This window comes from Strigops habroptila, chromosome 15 (assembly GCF_004027225.2).
Source record: "Strigops habroptila isolate Jane chromosome 15, bStrHab1.2.pri, whole genome shotgun sequence".
Classification (NCBI taxonomy): Eukaryota; Metazoa; Chordata; class Aves; order Psittaciformes; family Psittacidae; genus Strigops; species Strigops habroptila.
The window spans coordinates 7,963,443-7,987,535 of NC_044291.2; positions in this window are offsets into that span (position 1 = coordinate 7,963,443).

The following is a 24,093-nucleotide window of genomic DNA, read 5'->3' on the forward strand; positions in this document are numbered from 1 at the left end:
GGGCCTGGCAGGTTCCCCAGTGCCTGGCACTTGCTAATGTAACCATCACAGCAGGGGAAAAAACAGTAGAAACTTCCTTAAACAGCTTTCTCCCACCAGGCCAGCATCTACATGTAATTACATGTATGCTGCTGGTCTAAAGCTGAGAAGAAAACCTACAGGCACACCAGAACCTTCCCCTGTTTCCCTCCCAGCCCCTTCTAGGGACATAGCACCTTGATTGCTCAAATCTAACTGTTTCCCAATCTCACATTGACCTCCCAGCATGGCAAGGCAGCAATAATCAAAGCTGTGACACGTGTGATAGCCCTGTGCCAGACAAGGCATTAACAGTTCCTTTAGATTTAAGCCCAGTTCATACCCACCCAGTAAATAGCCTTCCCAGCCAGTTCCTCAAATCCATAGTGGCTTCATCAGAAAGCACTTGTCCCAGTTTCACAAAAGGCCTGAAAACGAGGCAAATGTAATACAAAAGGAGAAAGCATATGCTGGTTAAAATGACTCTAATGCAGGAGAGAAGACAGGAAGGGAAAACATGCGCTGCACAAATCACATCAGCATGCCTGATTCCAAATGCCAGCTTATCCTGTTTAGGCACTTAGACAGCAAAATGCAGAGGTGATTTGTCTCATATGTTGATGTAAGTTAGGAAGAAAGTGGCAAGAAATGCTAACTCAGAGCAGTAAAAATGTGACAGCACAGGATAGCGAGCAGATCCCCAGGACCCCAGACAGATAGCTTGTGGTTTTGCACCATGCCAACTCTTCTGCTGAGCTGTTTTTCCTCATTTTGTTCCCTGTTCTGGCTACATTAGACCTGAGATTTCCCTACGGGTGCTGCAGTCATCAGTTTCCCATGCACACATCCTGGCTCTGGAGGAGTCTGGAGGGATTCTAAGGCGCATCAGGAATGAGAAAGCTGGAATACTAGGAAGGACTCGAGGGAGAAGTGCCCTGCCTGGGACACATGAATGTCAGGGCTAGCAAGGCCAGTCCTTGGCATTGCAGGTGTAAAAGGAAAAGCTCAGACCTCAAATCCTTCTCTTTTGTCTCTCTATCTTCCACCAGCAGGCAGGAAACCTTCTCAGTTCTGGTCTGATTGTGTCCATGCCCTAGTTGCTCCAGGAGCTGTAACCCATCAGCTTATGGAGCCGTTTTACCCCTCTGGAACTTCTCCCATGTTAACCTGTGCTTTACAAATTAAACATGCTCTTCCTGACTCTGCTGCTCTCCTCTCTGTGATCTGTTTTCCGTCTTCTATATCATCTTCCATCCTTCTCTGCATTCAGACAAGGTTAAGCTTATCCATCTCGACCTTAAGAAGCCAGTCACACAGTCAGTGACACCACTTTTTGGTCTATATTTGCTAAAATAACCCTTCTGATACATCTAAGAAGGGCATTTGCCTTTCTGTGCCTGACATTCAGTCAGTCTGCAGTCACTTAGACCACAGAGCCCTTGATCATTGGCAGCTCATCATCTCCTGTATTATATCTGAGGCAATCAGAAGTCCTCAGATTCGTGACCTGTCATCTCAAACTTTCTGTTTTCCATCTCCTTTCAATTATTCTCAAGGTCACTTAGTTCTTTCAGACTTGTACTCTCATTCTCCTCTGCATTGCCAAAGCTTCCAGTTCTGTGTCGCTGTGCGATTTTAGCCTCAGGATCCTGCTTTCGCTGCCAAGATCATCCACAAGAAGAAAAGATCAGTTCCAAAACTGTTCAGTGAGAAACTCTTTCAGTAAATTCCCTCCAGAGAGTTGCACCTCACCTCACAGTTTACTAACTCTTCTTTCCTCCAGCATCACTACTAATTTCCCACGTGGCACCTATCAGATACCTTACTGAAGTCTAGATAAAGGAGATGAGCAGCACTACCTTTGTCTAGAAAATCAGGTATCTTATCAAACAAAGCTATCGTGTTCATCTGACACAATCTACATTTCGTAAACCCATGTTGCATCTTATCTCATTTCCCCTTTATCTCTGGATATTTAATTGTTCTTTCCTTCAAAATTCACTTTGAAATCTCAAGTCAAGGTTAGACTAAGAGGCTGGTAGCTAACCGCACAACTTTTTCTCCACACCTTACTACTTCTTACTGCTTCTACATAGGGCATGATCCCTACAAGACATTATAATCACCTTTTCTGCTGCACCTACCCTTTATTGTGCTGATTCTTTCTGACCTACAGCTCCATAGAGCTCATTTTACTCAGGTGCAGTGTCAAAGCCTGGTTGGAAGTATATAGCAGAAAGAAGTTACTTCGGTAAACCCAGGGGGTTGTGGGATGTAATGGACTAAGACAGAGGTCTGTGGAAGAAGCATTTTAGGACCTGGATGCTGAGATTCTTCATAGAAGTGAATAGAAAGGAAGCTGATTCTACTGCTTCAGCAACCAGGGAGTGTAGGGTGTTAACCAAGTGCAGTTGGGTTGTTTTGCTTGTGAGCAGCTTTTAGAGTGTTGGACTTACAGCGACGGTTGTCAAAGTGCCGCTTGCAAAGTCCCCACCGTGGCAAGCAAGTGCCAGAGCTTTAATGTTAATTGGACAGATTGTCTCTGCGTTTGAAGAGAAAGCTGTGATTAATGAAACAAGTGTTAAGGAGGCTGGAGAAAAGCAGCCCCTTCACCTTCCTTCTTGTGAGAGGAGATAAACAACAGCTGGCTGTGCCTGCCCTTAAGATGTAGCTGATTGAGGGCTACATCAATAAGGCCTCCTTAATAGCAAGGCCAAAAATGAACAGCAGGGATGAATTCAAAGAACTCAGAAGCATGAAGGTGCTTCATGCTTCCAAGTGGAGGCAGGACATCCACAGCCTCTTCTGTGGTTTAATTCCTGGACAAATCTTCCTAGGTTTAGCAGAGATTCAGAACTGACTAGAAAACACAATCCCCGACCTTAGGTTTCTTCAGCTCCACACAGGTTCCCCATGGTCTCTTGCACTCTCTGTCTGCACTGGTCTAGCATGGGCATAGTTTGCTCTCCTTATTCGGAAGTGGCTTTTATGCTTATACTGGGTGCTGGGCTCCATGTCTACACTCACATATCTGGCCAGAGGAAGAGCCACAGTTCCTCCTTGGATATAAAAGCTGAAGGGGCTAAGTGCTTTTCTTAGTCTTTATCACTGTTTTTTCCTGTCCATTGACCCTTGATCTCTGCCTCCCAACCCTCTGGTACTACCATCCTCCCTGAATTTCAGATCTTCTTCCCATGGATTTCTGAAGATGCTCATCACCAAACACATTGCTTAAAACAGACAGGACCTTCACCCTCCCTCATACACCATGGCTTCCCACGTAGGAACGAGATGCCATTAACACACGCAAGCTAAAATGTTTCCTCTTGGTTTCATGTGCACATGGTTGTGCTCAGGAGTATCTAGCCCTCCTTTGACTTCTGTTTCAAAACAACTTACCCTCTGCTGAAGGAGAAAGTTGGAGCATTTGGTATCTGAGCCCTATCAGAGTCTTCCTGCTTCCCCAGTGAATTCACTAGGGCACCTCTATGGAGCCATCCAGCCCCATTATACCAGCACTTAGGCCTTAATCTTCCTCTCCCTGTAGTCAGCAGCAAAACTCCAGCTGACTTCAAGAGGACAAAGATCAGGCCTCAAATGTCTGCCTTGAGCAGTGAACTCCGAGTTCTCCCCCCTCTCATGATGTGCTTGCACTCTGAGGTCTCCGGTCATTACTCTCCTTGCTGCCTCATTACCAGAATGTGCCATTAAAGTTTCGCTCACTTGAAAATGATCTCTTATTATCTCTCCATGGAAATTGCCCCGGCAACAAGCTTCCTTCAATATCTATCAAGCCAAAGAAAGCCATTAGAGAAATTACAGTGAGCTGCATGGATGCTCACGCCCCTTCCCTAGCAGGTAGGCTCCCCTGGCACACTGCGTCCACACGCTGCTCTGGCTCCATCATGAGGCCATTGGAAGAGCAGCCAAGTGTCTGTCAAAGGCCATGTGAAGATGGGGTGGAGAAGACTTGGAGCCCAAGTGGTACCATCTGAGGCAACACCACTCCCCACAGTAAAGGTGATGTGCTGGGAGCCAGGTCCTCTATGCCCAGCACCGCAAGTGTTGTTTAATAGCTAAAGAACAGAGGAATGGCCCAGACTGTCTGTACAAAGAGGGGTAAAGGTTCACAAATAATCCTTTCAGGTTGCTTTCATTTTGGAATGTCTCCCATGGAACGTCTGGAGAGTATCCCCTCTTCATTCTTGATGTCCACAGTGCTGTTTGTCTGGCTTCATCGCCCTAGGCTGCCTTTCCAGTCCATGAACACAAGAGGTGTTTCAAGGGCATGATTCATTTCACCTGCTTTAGACATCAGCACAGGATGAATTGCACCCCAGAGGTATCTGTTTCTTTTCCCTGCCTGCAGAAGAAGACAAAATAGCTCACTGCTCTAGGTATCTGTGCTGCCAGATGAAGCAACCTCTCAGTGTATTATTTCCAGAGGTGCCAAAGCATTTGGATTAAGGAGCTTGAAAAAATCACTTACGCCAAGCGATGACCTGCTTGCCAAAATACACCCAAACCTCTGCAGAGGGAGGACGTGATATCTGGGTGTTTGACAGGGGAAGTATCAGGCATCATTGGACTACTTGAGGCTGTATTTGATACTTGAAACATTATCAAATCCTCTGCACACCAGGTCCCAGGTCCTCCTTTGCTCTGTACTCCCTCCCATGACTCCAGATCACAGTGAAGGCACATGGTTATTACTGTTATTCCTATTTCTCTGCCTCAGCCTGTCTGCCACCTCTGACAACAACCTAAGTGTAAAACACTCAAGGCATTTCCAGAGAAACAAACACAAAACAAACCGTGGGTGCAGGGCCCTGCTCTGCCCTTTTCTATCACCAAACTCTGCAGGTTGCATTTCTGCACTGAGGAAATTTGCTACTTGCAGCCCTGGAAATGATGAAAGGGGAAAGAATAGAGGCAAATCTTCATTGTCAGTCAGCGCTGTGGCTTCAAGAGGGTTTTTAGACCAGGAGCTGCATACTGGGAGCACCATCTCCTTGCCCAGTGCTGGAGAGCAAAGTGCAATGTGTGTCCACTACGAGGGTTACATCTTGCCTTTAGCTAAGATATCCTAGAAAGAAGGATGGCAAGAGGTTATCTTCCAGGCTAGTGACAGGAGCACTGAGTTGGAGTGATCATTGTGCTAGAAGCATAGACTGATCCCCAAGGGTGTTGCATGCTGCATATCTGCTTTCCTCCTGTTGGTAGTGCAGTTGCCTCCCGTGCTGCACAGCCCTCTGTGGTGTGTGTATTCTCCTACCTCTCTGCTCTTCCCTCTATCATGAAGGCTTGTGTCTCCCCTGAACTGACTAGAGCTTCCTTGTCTCTTTTGCCACCACCTTTTGCAAATATAGGCCACTGGGTTCCATGTAAAGCAAGGGCTGACACTTTTAGGAGCAACTTGCTCCAGGGAAATCTGTATCCTGCCTGCTGTTTTGCTGGCTCTTGTCCTGACTCTATTGTCATCTGTGTTGCGCATTCGCTCTGGTACCCACCTACAACAAATCTCATCTAGGTGGTTGCCCTTGTCAATGCCACTGAGATGAGTTCATAGGAAAAAGAAAAGGCTAATCTCACACAAGAAAAGGCTAATCTCATGCAAGAAAAGCCTAATCTCATGCAAGAAGGGACAGGTTTTGCTAAGCACAAGAAACAGGGTCTCTGGAGGCTCAAGCAGCATTTATAGAATTTGGTTTGGACTTCACAGCCTGCTTAGCTGCAGGAACGGGATGTGGCCCAAGATTTTTGTTAGCTTACTTGTTCATAAACCAGCGAATGAAGTCTGAAACTCCCATGAGAGGATTTCATTCATTTAGCTGGATATACATACCCCATATGCGCTCTCCTCCTGGCCAGCAGCCAGGTCTGCTCCAGCACCTTGATGTTTCCTGTACCTGGAGAGGCTGGTAAGCACTTGCTTGGTTTCTACTTATAATGGAACTGGAAGTCAGAACTCCAGGGTTCCTTTCCTGCTTCTGTCTCTGCTAGAAGTATGACTTCAGCCAAATCATTGCTCTTCCTGGTGCTTGCCATCTGTGAAACATGGTTAATGAGATCTCCTACCTTCCAAGATTGCTCTGAGGTTTTCTATAATCACAAAGTAGCATTGCAGTGATCATTCCAGACTTTCCCACTTCACAGATTGTTTTCTGGGATCTGATGGTGTTGAAGGCTGGTGTTTGCTGATCAGAGGCACAGCAGTGCCAGAGGGTAAAGGACCAGGAGATGGGGTATGAGAGGTCTGGGATCAGAAAAGATTATAGCATCAGAGGAAGGGAATGCCGAACAAAAGGAAAGATCCAACGTGGTTAATATTATGCCAGGAATCATAGAATCACAGACTGGTTTGGGTTGGAAAGGACCTTAAGATCATCCAGTTCCAACCTCCTGTCATGGGCAGGGACACCTCACACTAGACCATGTAACACAAGGCTCTGTCCAGCCTGGCCTTGAACACTGCCATGGATGGAGCATTCACCACTTCTCTGGGCACCCTGTGCCACTGCCTCACCACCCTCACAGTAAAGAATGGTCTTTCCAATGTGTTATTCACCAGCAAGGGAATGGGGTCACTTTGTCCTTCCTGAAACCTGCTGGGAGTTTGGGCTTTGATACTCCAAAGTGGTGAAACATCCAGGATAGCACCTGGGCTCTTGATCTGTAAAGATAGCCTAGCAACATATCCCACTCAAAGTCACTCTTCACTGATTGGATCACATTAGATCATCAAAGTTATGGTAGCAAAGGGGCTTTCAAATGTTCCTCCAGGCATGAGGCTATTGAATAGCCACAGCCCAGTCTGTGGCTTCAGGGAACAGAAAGAAACTTGATCTTTGGGAATTGGGATTGGAATTTCTCCATTAGGTAAAAAGCCACTGCCCCTGTCTCCCAGCTGCTGAAGAAAAGATTTGACCCAGTTTAGCCTGGATATACTTAGACTCCAGCACAGGATGTTCTGGGTCATTTCCCACTGGGGGAGATGTCAATGTTTAATTGAGATTGAAAAATGGAAGGGAAACAAAGGCGACTGAAGGCCTAAATGGCGTTTGTCTATGACTACCCCATGTGGCTGCAATTCTCAGAAGGTATTTAGCCTGGGGAGGAACCCTGCAGCGGAATGTTAATGGCAGGAGTATTTTAGAATTAGAAGAGTTATTGTGAAAAAGGAATTTATTGCTCTTCTTGCCTTATAATATGAAAACTGTGGTCTTATTCCATTAGATTAATGGTTAGGCAAATTTAATACATGTTAAAACCCCCACCACCACACCTAATGGACTGTGTAGTCAGTTTATGTAATTCACTACTGCAGGAGGTCGGAGAAGGATATGCTGTAGCTGGAGTTAAAAAAGAGCTCTGTAATTTTACAGCCATTAAGAACATGTCATTATACCTGTGAATGGGGAAATGGAAATCTCAAACTTCAGAATGCAGTGAAAGAATAGCCTCAGGAAAGAAATTTCCCCATCTTCTCCCATCACCTTTTACACTTACTGGGGAATTGTATTAGGGTGGGTTACTGCCATTACCCCTGGAATTGCCTGCTGGCAGCCACCACAATGTATGCAGGTGTCCACTGATGCAGTGAGGCACATCTATGAACATGGGCCTGTTCAGTTTACTGAACAACACTGTGTTTCCTTGCTGAGGGAGCCCACTTGCTTTTTGGGTTAAAGAAGTACTTGCTGCCTGCACCCTGAAATGCACCAGCCACACCATTCCCACAAGCAGATCTCCTCCATGTCCAGCTGGTCCGACCAGCAGCAGACAAGAAGAAATGCAGCGCAGTTTTGGTGGCTCTTGGTGCCCTTCAACTGATAGTCCCTCTACCTGTAAAGCCTCTTTTGTAGTTGACATCTCAAAGGCTGGGCCTCACTATTTGAGAGGAAAGAGATGTGTTCAGCATGGCTCTTTCCTCATGGGGAGTCAGTTCCACACAAAGCAATACTCACTGGGCTTCCTAAAAGCAAACTGGAGGGAACCATATTGTTGTGGAGGCATCAGGAGCAGTCAGATGCCTCCATGCATGTTATTTCACCCTCTAGATTTCCACAGATCCATGAGATCAGATGAGCTGGGAAATCTGGAGCAACTTCCACACTTTCCTTTCTTCCAAGGAGCATGTGGCATTTGATTCCCAGTGTCATGCTCTTAAAGTCTACACAAATAGCTCCTCATGTTGAGATGAGGAAGGCTGTCACAGAGAGGCATCCTACATCCAGGATGGATGTCATGGATGTAGCAAGCACACTGTAAGGAAATGGCATGCTTTCTTGGGTGATGTATCTCTAGCTTCTTTAGTTTATGGTTCATCTGCACCTTCTTCCCCAGCAGCTAAATGGAGACAGGTTGCTTTGTCTCCAAAGAATTCCTAAGAATTAGCCACACGTGGGAATTCAGTGCATTTCCCACCTACCTTTACCATCAAAAATTGAATTAATCTGGATTTAAATGGGAATTATTTTCTGTGTTGTGTGAGGAACTGGGGAATAGATTCATGTTTTAGTCAGGTTCTAATTTGATGGAGAATTAAAGCCTCATAAATAAGGCACAGTATTTATTCAGCATGTTTGAAGACATCCTTCCTATAGCCCCAATACAATCCCTTTTCCTTTTACAAGCAGAACGCAGTGAAACACACGACATTTTGTATGCCATCAGCACACAAAACTCCTGGCCCAAGTGTTCAGCTGGTACAAACTGGCACAGATTAGTGGCTGGCAATACAAATTCATCCACTGCTACTGCACAAAGAGGTGTTGGAGCTGACCTTGCTTTGCTCTCACACATCTCTCTAACATCACTCCCAACTTGTGCAATCACACTTGCATCTCCCTTCCCTTGTCTCCATGTGGAAGCCTTTGCCAGCATACTGGATGTGGGGAACAAGGCTCACAGGATGGAAATAGTGCAGTAGGAGCTATTTCCTCCTCTGCTTGGCTGAAAACTTGCTGTGCCACCCTGCTGCCTATATCCATGGGGAAATAGAGTTGGATGCTACATAGCGGAGAGGATTTCCTGGGCTTAGGGGAGAGATTAGCCTTCGAGACACCAAAAACGCCTCAGGCGGGAGCAGCCAGTTCAGGACAGGAAGCTAAATGTATCCAGCCCCATGGCTCAAACTTCCCTTCTTGCTTCCCTGGGCTTCCTGGCTCCGCTGAGGTTCCAAGAGGAACACACACCTCTCTGCTCTATGCACTCCTGCTGCCAGCTGCTGGACTCTTCCACCAGCATCCCGGGGTCCAAATGGCCTTCCTCCAGCTCAACTAATCTGTCACTGCTGAAGCTGTCAGCTGGCACATAATGTATGTGCACGAGCTCAAAGGTGGGCAGGCAGGAATGGCATGGACCCAGGATTTACAATGCACGCAGCCAGGGCAGGGGACGGAAAAGCTGCAAATGTGATGCTTTTCTCTCTCCATTTATAGCCAGCTCCCCAGCCCAGCACAGTGGGATGGGGCTTTTGGAGAAGCTTTTGCTGATACTGAATGAATCCCAGATTTTCACTGTCTCCATGTAAAGTTCCTCTGCCCCCTGAGCAACCTGCATGGCCAGCACCTGCCAGGAAACTAAAAGCAGGGAGTTTGGGGCAACGCCAGCATTTCAGGAGTGTATCTCCTGCTGTTTAGGTTGATTTGGATAGCGCTTCCTCCCAGCTCTCAGTACCTGCCGCCTGAGCTACAGTCACAGGGTCCCCTTGTCACATTGATCCCATGTTGTAAATCCACAAGCTGGGGGTGTGTGCACCCTGGAGTCCCCAGTTAAACCCCATCTGCAGAGGAGCTGCAAGACAGGACCGTGCATGGCAGGAGCCCAAGCTGGCCCTGCTTCAGTTGGAGAGCATCCACCAGTGACAAGCCGTGTTAAGGCTGTGTTTCACAGCTTGTGAATGCCTGTCAGTGCCTGGATGTCTCTGGACGCTACATGGCAACCAACACCCTGCTCAGACCTCCCAGTTAAACAAAGCTCCTTATAATTAACCATATTGAAATGTCCTGCCCCTTCACACACAGGCTGCCATCCCCTCCCTGCAGAGCAAGCTGTGCATTTCAAAAGACATGGGTCAAACACCAGGCAGGACTTTCAGTAAAACACAGAATCATAGAATCCCAGAGTGGTTTGGGTTGGAAGGCACCTTAAAGCTCATCCAGTTCCAACCCCCTGCCACGGGCAGGGACACCTTCCACTAGAGCAGGTTGCTCCAAGCCCCTGTGTCCAACCTGGCCTTGAACACTGCCAGGGATGGGGCAGCCACAGCTTCTCTGGGCACCCTGTGCCAGCGCCTCAGCACCCTCACAGGGAAGAACTTCTGCCTCAGAGCTTATCACAATCTTCCCTCTGGCAGGTTAAAACCATTCCCCTTGTTCTGTCCCTACAGGCCCTTGTCCAAAACCCCTCTCCAGCTTTCTTATAGGCCCACTTTAGGTATCGGAAGACTGCTCTAAGATTTCCCCTGAAGCCCATATTCAAAATGATGCTATGGCAAGTAATTATGATGATCCCTGCTTTGGAGATCAGGGACCAGACTCAGAATGCAGTAAAGCTCATCTCTTCTTATCAATGGTAGGATGAATCTGAACTCTTGCATCCATGTCCAGTTACCAGGGTCACATTCCATACCACAGCACATGGACCACCACATGCTCCTGAGAACCCAGGAGCTTTGCTGGCTCTATGGAGCAAGCACTGCCTTGTGCATAGGGCAGTAGCATTGAGCTGATGAACCAAACAACACGCTGCAAGCACCACATCGCCTAGGAAGATGAAGCGTGTCTTTGTAAGGCACACTCTAATTGCACAGAGCTCTTGTGACAGCTCTTGTGGTGCCACCTGAATTACTATGTCAGCTGGACACCTATCACCAAGAAAATGATAAACACTTACAAACAGGGTACATCAATGCTGTGGATGGCCTTCGAAACACTCTCGGTTTCCCCCCCAAAGGAGCAGGTGTCTCTACTTGATGCTCTTCTTGGGAAGCCAGAGAGGCAGAATCCTGCTGCATGTTTCTGGTGACACAGAAAGTAAACAGTAATTTACCACCCACTCTGCTCTCAAGTCCTTGCTAAGGAGTTGGGACTTGACATCACTTCCCTGAGACCGATGGAAATGAGGAATTACTCCATGGCAGCCCGGTTGCTGTAAAGCTGGACTTCCTATCTTCTGTGGCGGCTCCAAAAGCTGTCTGGGTTGGAGGCCAGTGGGTTTTGCTGATCTAAACCTCCAGATTTATTGAAGATTATAATATGATAATTACAGACACACCAAATTTTCCTGTCTTTCACACTGAGCTTCCCCAGCACCTGCTCCTTCTGCAGTTCCAGCTCTTTGGAACAAGTTGTCTGTGCATCTTTTGCAGGATTGCCTCCACATAGGGTACGATCCTGAGTCAGTATAGGGAGAACTGACTCATCTTCTTCTCATGGTGATGTTTCCTCATGGAAGATCAGTGGGATCCCTCCCCCTTAATTCAACTGACCAGAAGTCAAGCACATAGTATAAACCAATTGTCTGGACTTTGTCTGTGACCACTGGAGAAAGATTGGCACGTCCCAGGACAAATCACTGCCATCCTACAGTGGCCAGGCTTGAATTACCACCTCATTAGGGCCATACAGAACAGCAGGAATATGAAACTCGCTTGATTTGGCTAAAACCCCTGATCTGCCCCTGGGGTAAGTTCGTAAAGCTCTTCTAAACCATGCCAACAGCACATTTGGATTGATCAATAGCCCTGGCTCAGCTATCCTTGATATGCAGTAATGCTCATCTACAGCAATTACCTAAAAGCCTGGGAAGGGGGAGGAGATCAAGTCATTTAGCAGGGGGACAGGGCCTTTGCATTGATTAAAAAATGTAATGGCATCTTTGAGATGGCTTCTGAGTTGCCCCTGAGGTACTTCATCAGCCACAGCACTGCTGAGGCTCTGCCTCCCTTCTCCAGCCTGCAGGGACCTGGTTTAGGTGAGGACAGAGCTTCTGTGTCCAGGAGGGGTTGTCTCTACAGCCCGGTTACAACAACACTGGATCAGAGACTAAAAGAGAGATGTGTCAGAGATTAAAGAGTATGGGGATAGAAAGAGGGGCAGGGCCAGTGTGTTGGAATCGATGGAACAATCAGTCGGAGGCTAAAGCAATTTTGAGATTAGGCCTCCTTTATGGAAAGCAGTGATCTCTTTTTGATTAAAAAGCCATCCCAGCCTGTTGTTGTAATCTTACCTCTGCTCATGCCGTTTCCCTGCGTCTGTGGCTGACCCACTTCCTTCAGCTCCTTCACTTCTTTCCTTCAAGTGCAATTTTAGCTCCACATAAACACCTTGTTTAAATTGCTTTAATCTCCAAGTGCTCTTTGTATTGATTCGAAACAGTTAAGCTGTCAATCAGCCCTTTCTCTTCACACTGTGGACCAGGGAGGAAGATTAAAATAACAAACAAACAAGAGGTGGCTGGGCAGGGAAGTTAAGTTAGTCTGAATCTCACAGCAGATGCCAGCTCTTGGGAGCCTGGAAACAGGTTGAAATAAGGTCCTTCCAGGCACTGAACGCTGTAGAAAGGGCCCTATCCAGAACGGAGGGCAGTGTGAGATGCCCTGTTCTTTCAGCTAATGCATTCAGATACACTGCTGACGTAGGAGCTGCATATCTCTCCATGCAGTTGTGCAAATACTGCTCAGAGACAACTCAGTCTTCTGAAGTTTGCAGTTAGCACTAGTAAGAGGAATAATAAGACAGGTAAACGATGCACAGAGAAAAAAAGTAGTTTTTCAAGGACATGAATCCAAAGCAAGGCTGTCTCCTAATGAGGATCCATCAAAACACCTCAATAAATGCATTCAGGGTGACTATTTTGCTGTGCAATAGTGAGGGAAGGAATGGCCTTGCACTCGTACAGACACACATAGTATCTGCCCCCAAAGGCTGTGCACAAGTGCCATTGAGGAAGGACATTTGAGCTGGAGCACTGAAACTGCAGATGCTCCTGCAGTCAGTGGATACATCCCCTGGCACTCTCCCTAGCTTGGATAGCAGACCAGGCCATCTGCACTCAGGACAATCCTGATGGCAAGCCTGGAGCAGTGAGCTATTATTTCATCATTACAGCAAGAATAATGACAGGGCCACAGAGGCTGATTGCTGCTGGAGAGGTCAACGGTCAAGGAGTTAAGAAGGGGAATAAAGATGAGGCATGGCACATGTGGCTTTGCAAGAGGTGTGCAGCTGGCTTAGCATTGCTCTAGTCAGGGTATCACTCACTACAATGAAGCTGAGGGTTTTTAGTTAGAGTCTTCAAAGTGGAAATGCAGCAAAGTCCGGTCCAGCACTAGTCACACTCTGAAAATCCATCTATTCATCACATTATGCAAAGCCAATATTAGACACAGCAGCACTCAGATACTACATGGGCTTACTCTGCTACACATGGACTGAGGAGAAACTGCTTTGGTGACACATGTGGTTCTACTCCTCCCCATAAATGTGTTTCTTACAGCCCCATGAGATAAGGACTCACTCCATACTCAGTTCCCAGGAGAGGGGAACTACGTTTCCCAGCACTTTTCCCCTTGCACCCAGTGTAGCTTTTCAGGGAGATGCTTCTCCTGCATTGGGTGCACATCATGGCCTGGGTTGGGGGACAGCAGACCAGGGAGGTGATACCACCAGAGGGGCTGAAGGGACCCAGGGGGGAGAAGTGGCACTGGCAGCAGTGCTCTGCTGTCTCCAAGGCAGAGCTGCCAGTCCTGCAGTGGGAAGGGACTCAGAACAAAGAGGCCTGTGATGGATTGGGTCATTCATTTGAATGTTTCAAATCATAATAATAAAACCCCCTCTTTGAATGGGTTCCTTTTCCCCTCAAGCAATTCAAGCAGCCGCTCCATTTCCATTTGGCTTCAAGATCCTTTTATTGATGGGCTCTAAGAATTTGCATGTGGTGGAAAGGTTGGTGGTGAGCCTGCGGCGGCAGGGTCACACCTCTGCAGCTCCAGGGCCTGAGGGCATGGCATTTTCCTCTCCTGACTTTTGGAAGCCAAAATGGGAATAAAGACTGCGGCAGAGGGGTCACAGAGGAACCAGCACAGATAAAAAGAGCAAAGATCACTGTCTGCACAAAATGAAGTGACTGTCCTACAGATAACAGTCTCCTACGTTACGCTGCACTAGTCCTCTCTCAAAAGGCACCGGCGTTGGATACAGAATAAGGTGGAGATCCTAAGGGGAAAATGCTAGGGAATGAGAAGAATAAAGATGGCATAATGAATTTAAATAAGGGGTAGATTTAAGGTTAGATGGACAGCTTGGCCTTTCACTTCTGGCTATACAAATACTTCCTTTTTTAAACGCTTGCTAATATTCTTTGGTCGAATGGGAGAAGAAGGGGAAGGAATGCATTAACGTGATTTTTGGCATGATAGGCAAGGCTGGGGGCAAAAATCCTGACATCTCAGAGAAAACCCTCTGGAGATAGAATACAACTCTACGCAGGGAGCAGTGCAATACGGAGAAGAAAGAATATACATCAGCACTCCCTTTCTGATGACAGAGCAAAGTGTCATTCCAGGAAAACAAGCAAATTTGAAGGAGGAAAAGAGAGATGCTGTAAAACAAGTAGATATTTCTTTTTTAATATACGAAACACACAGACTGGATTGATTTCATGTTTTTAGAAGACTTCAATCACATGAATAAAGATAGCTTTCCCCAGCTGGCTGACATCGGACACAGCAGCAAGGGCCAGAGCAGAGAACAGAGAAGCCAGAACTGACATGGATGGATGAAGACCATGAGAACAGAACAGAAAGAAGCCTGGGGACAGCTATCAGCTGCAATAGAAAAGGACAGCACCAGGCCCACAGCACAATGACTTAATCTATGGGTTTGTTCTGCTCTGTAGGGCTGGGCTGCTGTGGCACCCACGCACTGAGCAGCAGCTGGCAACATCTGCCACTGCTCCTCCTCTTCTCCTTCAGCTTTCAAACACTTGCTGTCCTCATCAGTTCTTCTTACTTCTCCTCCCCTTGCACTTCCTGAGTGCTGCAGTTTGCTTTTCTTTAATGAAGTCCCTCATCGGGGCTTCAAAGGGGAGGTGCACAGAAGTCAGGAAGAGGAGGGAGTGGAGCTTCCCGGGCTTTCAGGTTAAAATTGCAAACACACACATATGCATACCCACTGGAAAAGCAAAGCAAGGAGGGAAATCAATAGCCCTGGTCAAAACTGATTCTCAAATGTGAACGAAGCTGCTGATTAGTAGAGCCTCCCAGAAGCCACTGTTGCCAGTCTTGAGCTAATCCTTAAATGTCAGCCTGGCAGAATCACAGGCAATCAGGGGTGAGGAGGACTTCCAGAGGCCACCTGATTCATCCCCTTGTCAAACAGCCCCACATGTGTGAGATTCATCAGTAGCAGGAAATGCCAGCTCCTTTTTAAGGTTTGGTGCTGTGTTTGGACTAGAATGGGAATTGGATGAGAAGAACATGCCTTCTTTGCTATATTTACCTCACCCTTGAAGGCCAGCGTGGCTCTGGATCTCCAGCATGAGCATTAGGATCACATCCTCAGACCCTCCTCATTGCCAGCTCTGCTGATGAGCTTTAGCATCTTCCCCGCTGGCTTCAAAAGGCGTAGAGAGAATTGGGAGGGATGATTGTGTATGGAGGAGGACTAAATTCAGACAATTCTAATCTTGTCTCCAAAATTAGTGATTTATTTCCTTTTTTAACCTGTATTTCATTGAATGATGCCACCACAGTCAATAAGTAAGTGGTGATGGGGTGGGAGCAAACAGGGGTAGATGGGGATATGTGAATGAGACAGTAAATGACGAAAATCAGTTGTGGCCACATGAAGTCATTTCTGGAGGGGGCCAGAACTGATGATTAGCAAAGTCCAACTTAACTGCTATTATCTCCTCCCTTGCTTGCGATGTAAATGTCAGCTTCCTGCAGCAGGGAGACGACCACTAATGGCTGCGGCAAAGCAAGGAGGGGCAAGGAACTTCCAAATGAGCTTGACATTTTCTTAACCTGAAACAAATGGAGGCTGTGAAAGGCCACGGAAGGAACCCATCAGAGTGACTGAGCGGGCTGTAACTGAAGAGCAAGACCTTGCTTAAACACAGCCATTTGTAATGGGCTGTGGCTCTGTGACAGAGGGTGAGCTGTGGGAGTCTGCATTGGGAGGGGGTGCCAAGAGGGTGGGTGGAGGAGCAGATGTGTTCACACTCCCTTTTGGCAAAGGGGATAATAACATTTGCCTGCTTTAAAGGGAATACTGATGAATAGTTTAAGCCTGGGCTAGGCTGCTTTCCATAGGCTCACTGTCTTCTCTGAGGGCTTTTCATATGGGAGGATTTGAGAAGCAGGACCTCTAAGCTAAATAGAGAAAGCTACCCAGCAGGAATGCTTCCCCTTCTCGCAGAACCCAAAGAAATCCTGCATCCTCCTCAGGGCAAAACCGGGATCTCAAAATTGGATGGGCTCAGCTGGGCTGGGAAGCACAAGGAACAGATTCCCTTAAGTGAGTCAATGATCAGCAGAGTCACCCAAGACATGGTAAATGTAGATTCATGTCTTTGCTTCACCCTGACTCAGAGCAAAGCTCAGTCACTCTTTGGGTGACAGTCCTTTGTGCCTCACCACCGTGACTCAGTTCTGCATTTCTCTGCCCTTTAGACTTGTCCCAGTTAGGAATTCATCGAACCTGGTTCATCCCTCCCCTCCAAAAAAGAGCTGATATCAACCCGCAAGTGTTTTCCAGTTAAAATCTATGCCAGGAAAATGAAAGCGTAATACAGGATCTGTGGGGCTGTGTCAGACCAAGGGTTCCTCAGAGACCAGACTGCAAAGCTTCAGAGAGGGCTCCAAGCAACCTGCTCTAGTGGAAGGTGTCCCTGCCCATGGCAGGGGGTTGGAACTGGATGAGCTTTAAGGTCCCTTCCGACCCAAACCAGTCTGGGATTCTGTGATTCTATGCATCATAGATGAGGACATGTAAAAAATGATCCTTTATCAGCCAGTTTCCAGCAGTTACATCTCTATCTACATGGAGTTTGTGCCACTGGAAAAATACTTGGGTTTGAGGCATACTGCAGCCTACTAAGTCTGCTGGAACTTTCCTTGAACCGACACAGTCAGCACATTATGTTTTGCTGCACGTAGGGACATGCATGGTTGTTGAGAAAGCTGCTTATTACAGCTCAGTGGAGAGGGATAGACACATTTGATCACAGATCCGCTTGTAAGGTTCATTACTGATTTTAATGTACCTGTGCCAAGAAGCAACAACAGGCAGAGTTTTTTAAAGAGAAGGAAGATTAAATATCCTCAATCCTTGTCACCTTAGCAAACGTTTATCCATCCGTTTATGTGTGATGAGAAGTCTCTATCCTAAAGAAGGAATTACATTTTAATAGGACAGAAACATGTTTAGGGCTGTCATGGCTCAGGACTAGAACAGACTATGGCCCTGCAGAGAAATACTAGAGGCTGGTGGCAGAAGACAACGAGAAGGTGATAACTTCTGACTGACAGTGGGGAAGATGTGCCATCCTGGCAGTGTTCAAGGCCAGGTTGGACACAGGGACTTGGAGCAACCTGCTCTAGTGGAAGGTGTCCCTGCCCGTGGCAGGGGGTTGGGACTGGATGAGCTTTAAGCTCCCTTCCAACACAAAGCAGTCTGGGATTCTATGAGGTAGGCGATGCTGGACAGGACTGATGCAGTGTCCCAGTCGCTGAAGATAGAGACATTCCCTGTTCAGAGTAGCCCCAGCATTGTCCTGGCTGCAGCTACAGCTCACAAATGTGATGCCAAAGTTACAATGAAAGCCAGAAAATCCTCGTACAGACAACAAGGTCCCTCACTGGTGTATATTCACTGCCACGGGCTTCCCCAGCAGCAGGACTCAGTCTGCAGGACTATGTTAACAAGCGTCTTCCCTTCTTTGCAGATGGGCTTTGCTTCACTTGGGAATGTTTAATCCTTCCAGAGAATGCCAGCCAAGCTCAGTGCTAATGAGAAGGTTAATAATCTCCTTACCGGGGCAGAGAAAGGCCAGCAAGGTGGGTGAAGCCATTGCTGGGCTCTCCAGGACCAGAGTAAAGTATGTGATGCAACATGGACTCATGAACTGAACCAATGGAGGTTGGCAAATGGTTTGGGCAACTCACACCTTCTCAGTCCCACAGAGTGGGCACAGCAGAGCTTGCTGCTCTCCAAGGTTCACTCCATGCTCTGGTGAAGAACGTGCTTTACCTCCTGCCCTTTAGTGGCCTCTGCAGCTTCTTACTTCCAGTCATTACCGGCCACGGGCTGGATTTAATGAGGCCAGAGGCCACTGGATGAAACAAATGCAGGTCCCCAAACCCTCTAAACCAAAGCTAATGAAAAATATATGCTCCCTCACTCCCGCTCTCCTTTTCCCATCCTGCAAATTAGCTGTGCTAATGCACGCAATTCACTGCTCCTCCGCGGCTTCAGATGCTGAACTTTGAGGCTTTGTCACATCAGCCGGCACCAAGTAATTCCGTTGCGAAGTCTGACATTTCCAGTTGAAAAAAACAAATTGATTAAAATTCACCAGGCACGTAGTGCTCAGCTCTTAAAGGTCGGCAAAGCTAAGGAACTATCAACTGTAAAATAATTCAGCATTTAGAGAGGAGGGGTGGCAAGGGGGGTCCTGGGAAGAGGGAGGGAGAGTGCAGTGGGAGGATCATTTACTGCCTGCACTGCACTGGCAAGAATATAATCACAGGCAATTTAATTATCAGGGTCCTTCTTCCTGAGCATCGTGGACAGATCTTGCTTTGCCTCTCCGGGGCCTGTGCAGGCATGGGGAGGGACTCTGACAGTGACCGGTGTTCCTCATAGGTCAGTGTTATGAAAGGGACCTTGGAGAAGGAAGATGGGTGATACTGTTTCTGCTGCTTTGTATGTTGGGGACTGGATGAGGCTCATGTGAAGGAGACTTTCAGTTGCCCTGTAGGAGGAAGAAGGATCAGGCTGTTTTGGTGCAATAGTGGACAAAATCCCTACCGAGATAACTACTTTCCTATGGGAAGTGTGAAATTACCCAGGCACAGGTCCTCTTGCTAGAATCATAGAATGGTTTGGGCTGGAAAGGACTTTAATATCGCCTAGTTCCAACTCCCCTGCCATGGGCACGGACACCTCACACTAGACCATGTCACCCAAGGCTCTGTCCAACCTGGCCTTGAACACTGCCAGGGATGGAGTATTCACCACTTCTTTGGGCACCCTGTGCCAGCGCCTCAGCACCCTCATAGTAAAGAACTTCTTCCTTATATCTAACCTGAACTTCCCCTGTTTCAGTTTAAACCCATCAGCCCTTGTCCTACTGCTACAGCCCCTGATGAAGAGCTGTCCTGGGTTGAGCTATAGCAGTCATTTTTTTCCCTTCTTAGTAGCTGGTGCAGTGCTGTGTTTTTGACTTTCAGCCTGGGAACAACGCTGATAACACCGATGTTTTTAGTTGTTGCTAAGTAATGTTTACTCCGAACAAGGACTTTCTCAGTCTCGTGCTCTGCCAGGGAGGAGGACAGGACACCTGACCCAAACTAGCCAAAGGGGTATTCCATACCACAGCACGTCATGCCCGGTATATAAACCAGGGGGAGTTGCCTGGAAGGCCGAGATCACTGCTCGGGTTGGGCTGGGTACCAGTCGGCGGGTGGTGAGCAACTGTATCCTCTCCCCTTGTTATTTCCCTTATCATTATTATTATCGGTGGTAGCAGTAGTGGGTTTGTATTATACCTTAGTTACTGCACTGCTCTTATCTTAACCCATGGGAGTCACATTCTTCCTCTTCCGATTCTCCTCCCCATCCCTCCGGGAGTGGGGGAAGGAAGAAGAGGGGGAGTGAGCAAGCGGCTGCGTGGTTCTGAGTTACCGGCTGGGCTTAAACCACAACAAGAGCACACTGCTGTCTACTTGGTCCTGTGTGTCTCCTGTGACTTCTGTTACTAGGAGGATCCACTGAATATGGAAGTCAAGATGGACAAGCACAGCCCCATAAGCGAGCTGCAGAGACAAGCACTGATCCCAGAGGAAACCAGGTCAGGGTTTCAAGAGCTGCCTCATCCATCCCACTTCACTGGAAGTCTACCAAGACCCAAATCCCATATCTTGGAATTCCTCCAGTTCTGCCATCTGGATTTTGCTTTTTGAGGTCTGTACCACCCAGATTTGAGTAAGTTCAGGTTTGGCAAACAGGAAGAAAAGCCCCTTTGCACCAGCCTTGATGGACCATCAACATTTACATGAACAAGAAACCTGAGCACAGAAGTCTTCAGCCTGAGCCTTCTCTGACAGGTTACAAGCTACCAACTAGGACACTCTCCCTTCCCTCGATTGCACTGTGCACGTATAAATCATGTTATCTAATGCATGGCTTCTGTTCTTCGTCTCCCTTATCCCCCTCTCTTGTTAAAGTCTTTGTTCTTCGCACCTTTTTGTGCACGAACTTGAGACCAGCCCTTTCCAGCCTGGAACGCCTCTGGTTTCACTGTTCTGTTAAGTCAAGAAACACATCCCATGGGAAACATCTCCTAGAACTTAGTGGCAGAGAGCAGAGGAGGGGCTGGAGCCCACCTGAATAGGTTTGGGCAGCAACCTGGGGGCGCTTGGCCTTCCTAATGGCTTCTGACCCACAACTCAGCAGAAGTGGGCAGTGTGATGCTCTAACTGCCTTTCCCAAGGACAGGATCACAGCCTGTTGTACAATCCAACTGTGACCCCTACAGGTCTCTGAAAGGAGAATACTGATCTCCTCAGAGGCAGGCACAGGGAGAGGAAGAGGGACTCTCCTCCGTCCTTATCACTCAGTACCCTTGAATATCAAGGTACAGTTGATATGCCTGTGATTCATTATTCCTTGTAATATCCAATTCTCCCCTCACATTGGTGTCATGCCATTGACTTTAGAGGGGACAAGTAGGACTGCGGCCGAAGGGGAAAAACATGGTACATGAAGTTGCGGTGAATCATGTTCTCCAGGCCAGAGAAAACCAGGAGCACTCAGCTCCAGGGAGCTAAAATACACATCAAAGGAGAGCAAGATGAATCCTACTGCAAGGTGGCTGCAGGAAGCTTCTCCAGGGGAAATTGTGAGTCAGCAACAGGCCAAACCAACCCTGAAAACGTCATATAAGAGGAAAAGAAAGAGAAGGGCCAGCAGGCACAGTGCTGATGCTCTGCCTATTGCCCAAACCTCCTGTGTGGCAGTACGAAGGGGAGGCAGAGGAAAGGGAACAGCATTGTCTCCATGTAACATGCTCCCAGGCTAATCTTTGCTAATTCAACTCCATCCCTGGGCCTCTATCTTGCCTTGAGAACAGGAACCCACTGTAGTACACCACTGCGAGCTCCTGCTAAGCTTTTGATCTCACCAACACTTGCATCACCAGAAAAGTCTCCCTGCTTTTTACCCTGCCCAGTGAGTCCCTTTTGCAAGCAGTGGGATGCTCACATTCCCACCCATTATATGAGCTCAACAGCTCTTCCATTGTCACATAAAAAACCTGGACCTCCCTTCTCCAAGACCATAACAGAGCTATAATCTCCAATACACTGTGTACTTGCCCTAGATCATGGCCAATGAAGTCCACCACAAGTATCTCCCCATATGGTCAAGACTCTCCAGTGCAAAACCCTATGGCTGAAAGCTGTGCCAGGGAAGGAGAAGGAACCCCTGCAGCTCCACATCCCATCATTGTGGACCATGTACAGCCTGGAGCTGAGGGAGGTGGGTATCACAACTCACCATGGAGCAAGGCTTGCTGATAGCAACACCCAGAGCTCACTCATGAATCAACAGCAGGAAGCCTAGTGGCTCTGCCTGCTTCCCCCTCCCACTGGCACACAGCAGCCAAAAAGCACCATGTTGATTATTCAAGAGTGGGCTCTTAACAGCTCTAATCAGTTGATAATCCAATAACACACTCAGCTGAGCTGCACTCTCAGCTCCCAGGCCCCTGCTGCAGAGAGAACATTTACAGCTGCCTCGTGTCGATAATCACTGCCCACAGGCAGGAGGAAAGCTCAGCAGATGCTCCCTCATGCTCCTTAGCTGGGTCAGAGGCAGGTAGACCTCTCCTCCCATCCCACCCCTGCCTTCCTCAATCCCCTCTGCTCACAGCAAGTGCTGGTGGGGTCCTGTCTTTTGCCTTGCATGCACCAACCCAGCTCCTGGGATCCTCAGGAGCACAAGTTCTCTTGAGTCACCCCCCTGGCAAAATGGCTTTAAATGTAATAAATACAAGGGGAAGCATCAAATCCATCATTTTGAAGGCATCTGAAATGCAAGATGCCAGGGACCAGCCAGCAGAGCCTCAGGCCCTTTCAGTCCTCCAACACTTCAGCACGAACTGTCAGCATTCAGCCCGTGCAGCGCAGAGCCAGCACGCAGGGAGAGACTTTAAATGCAGAAATAGCCCTTCCTCTGCAGCACCCCGGCTTTGCATCCCCAGCCCCATCCTGAGGCAGGCTGAAAACCATTCACACCTCATTCTCGCTGCTGTCACAGCTTCATGTCTCAGATAGAGAGGCTCCCAGCAAAGTCCCTTCGCTTCACCTCACCTTCCAGTCATCCCATAACCCCTCCTGTCCACCGAGGCCTCTCTCTGGGTCTTTGCCATATGCTGGAGTCAGTGCTTCCCCCCTCATTAATCAATACCCTCATTAGCCGTGTGATTAGATATGACTGCTCATTCCTTCCTGTGCCAGGACTGCACTAGCAAAAAGGTGTAGAAAGTAAATTCTGGGCCTAAATACAGCTTTTCCATTAAGAGATTAAAGCAATTTCCCCGTGCATTGAAATGAGAGGTTGCATCTGCGTGTGTATGTACTTGCATGTGTGCAGGAGTGCGTTCAGAGCATGTTTTCTTCCTAAAACACTTTAGTTGGTAGATTTACCAGGCAGACAAAAGGGTGTGAAGAAAGCTGTGTCCCTGCTGTAATCCTTTCTTGGGTACTTGAAGAAAAAGAGTAAAATCCAATAACACAAAGCGGGGTGTTTCTTCATCACCAGCTCTCACGGTGCCCAAATGCCTGCAAATGGTTATTTTTCACGGGCCTCCCTATGGAGCAGGAAAACTCATTGCTCCTGGCAATATTAAGATGTTCAGGTCTAATGGAAACTAACAGCTGGTTGTTGTTCAGGGGTTGTTGTTCTCTGGGATGTGTGAAGGGGAGGAGAGCTGGACCTGGGCTTCTCTGTGGCCAGGGGACAGTGGGCACCATGCACCCAAGGTCCCCACAGGCTCTTGCTGCTCTTTCTCTCCTACTGCAAACTTCCCCATGCTTAAATCCCATGGTGGGACATGCTGCCCCGCTCTTCCTCCCCTTCCTCCTCCTCCTGGCTGCTGCTGGCCACCCTCACACTCAACAGCAACAGGGCCGGTTGCCCATCCTCACCACAGCCTTGCACAGGGGCTGTGGAGCAAACGTGACCCCCCTTGCACAGACCATTGTGCCCTGCTGCAACCCTTCCACCTCTCCCCAGAAGCCAGTTTGCCTCCCTCTGCTCCTTCTCCCCATCCTCTCCCCTTTCTTGCACAGCCCAGTTACTCCTGGATGTCTGTACCCTGGACCATGAGGAGTGAGCTGTGCTCTCCTGCACTCAGCAGTGGGGCTGGCTGCAGTGTCTCTAACCTGTTTTGGCAGGTCTCTCTCCCATCTCCAATCTCCCCTTGCTTCCTACAACAGGTCCCAAACATCAGCTCTTTCCCTCCCTGTACTTTTGCTCCCTGCTCTCTTTGCAGTCTCCTCCAGCACAGACCTCCAAGCCAAGCCACCAGTCTCAGGCACGAAGCAGTAGATTTTGCCTCTCACCCCCCAGGATCAATGCTGTCTGCTGCAATATCCACAGCATTCCAGACCAGGGGAGCAGGGGACACACATCCTGATGCAATAGGAATGCATGGACCAAAAGAAAAGCTCATTTAAACCCAGAGCCCGAACCTCCTTCTTGCCTGCACAGCACATGCGGCACAGTTAGTTCAGTGTTGCCCCTTGTGCTGCTTGTTTTGAGTGCAGATCCTATGGCATCT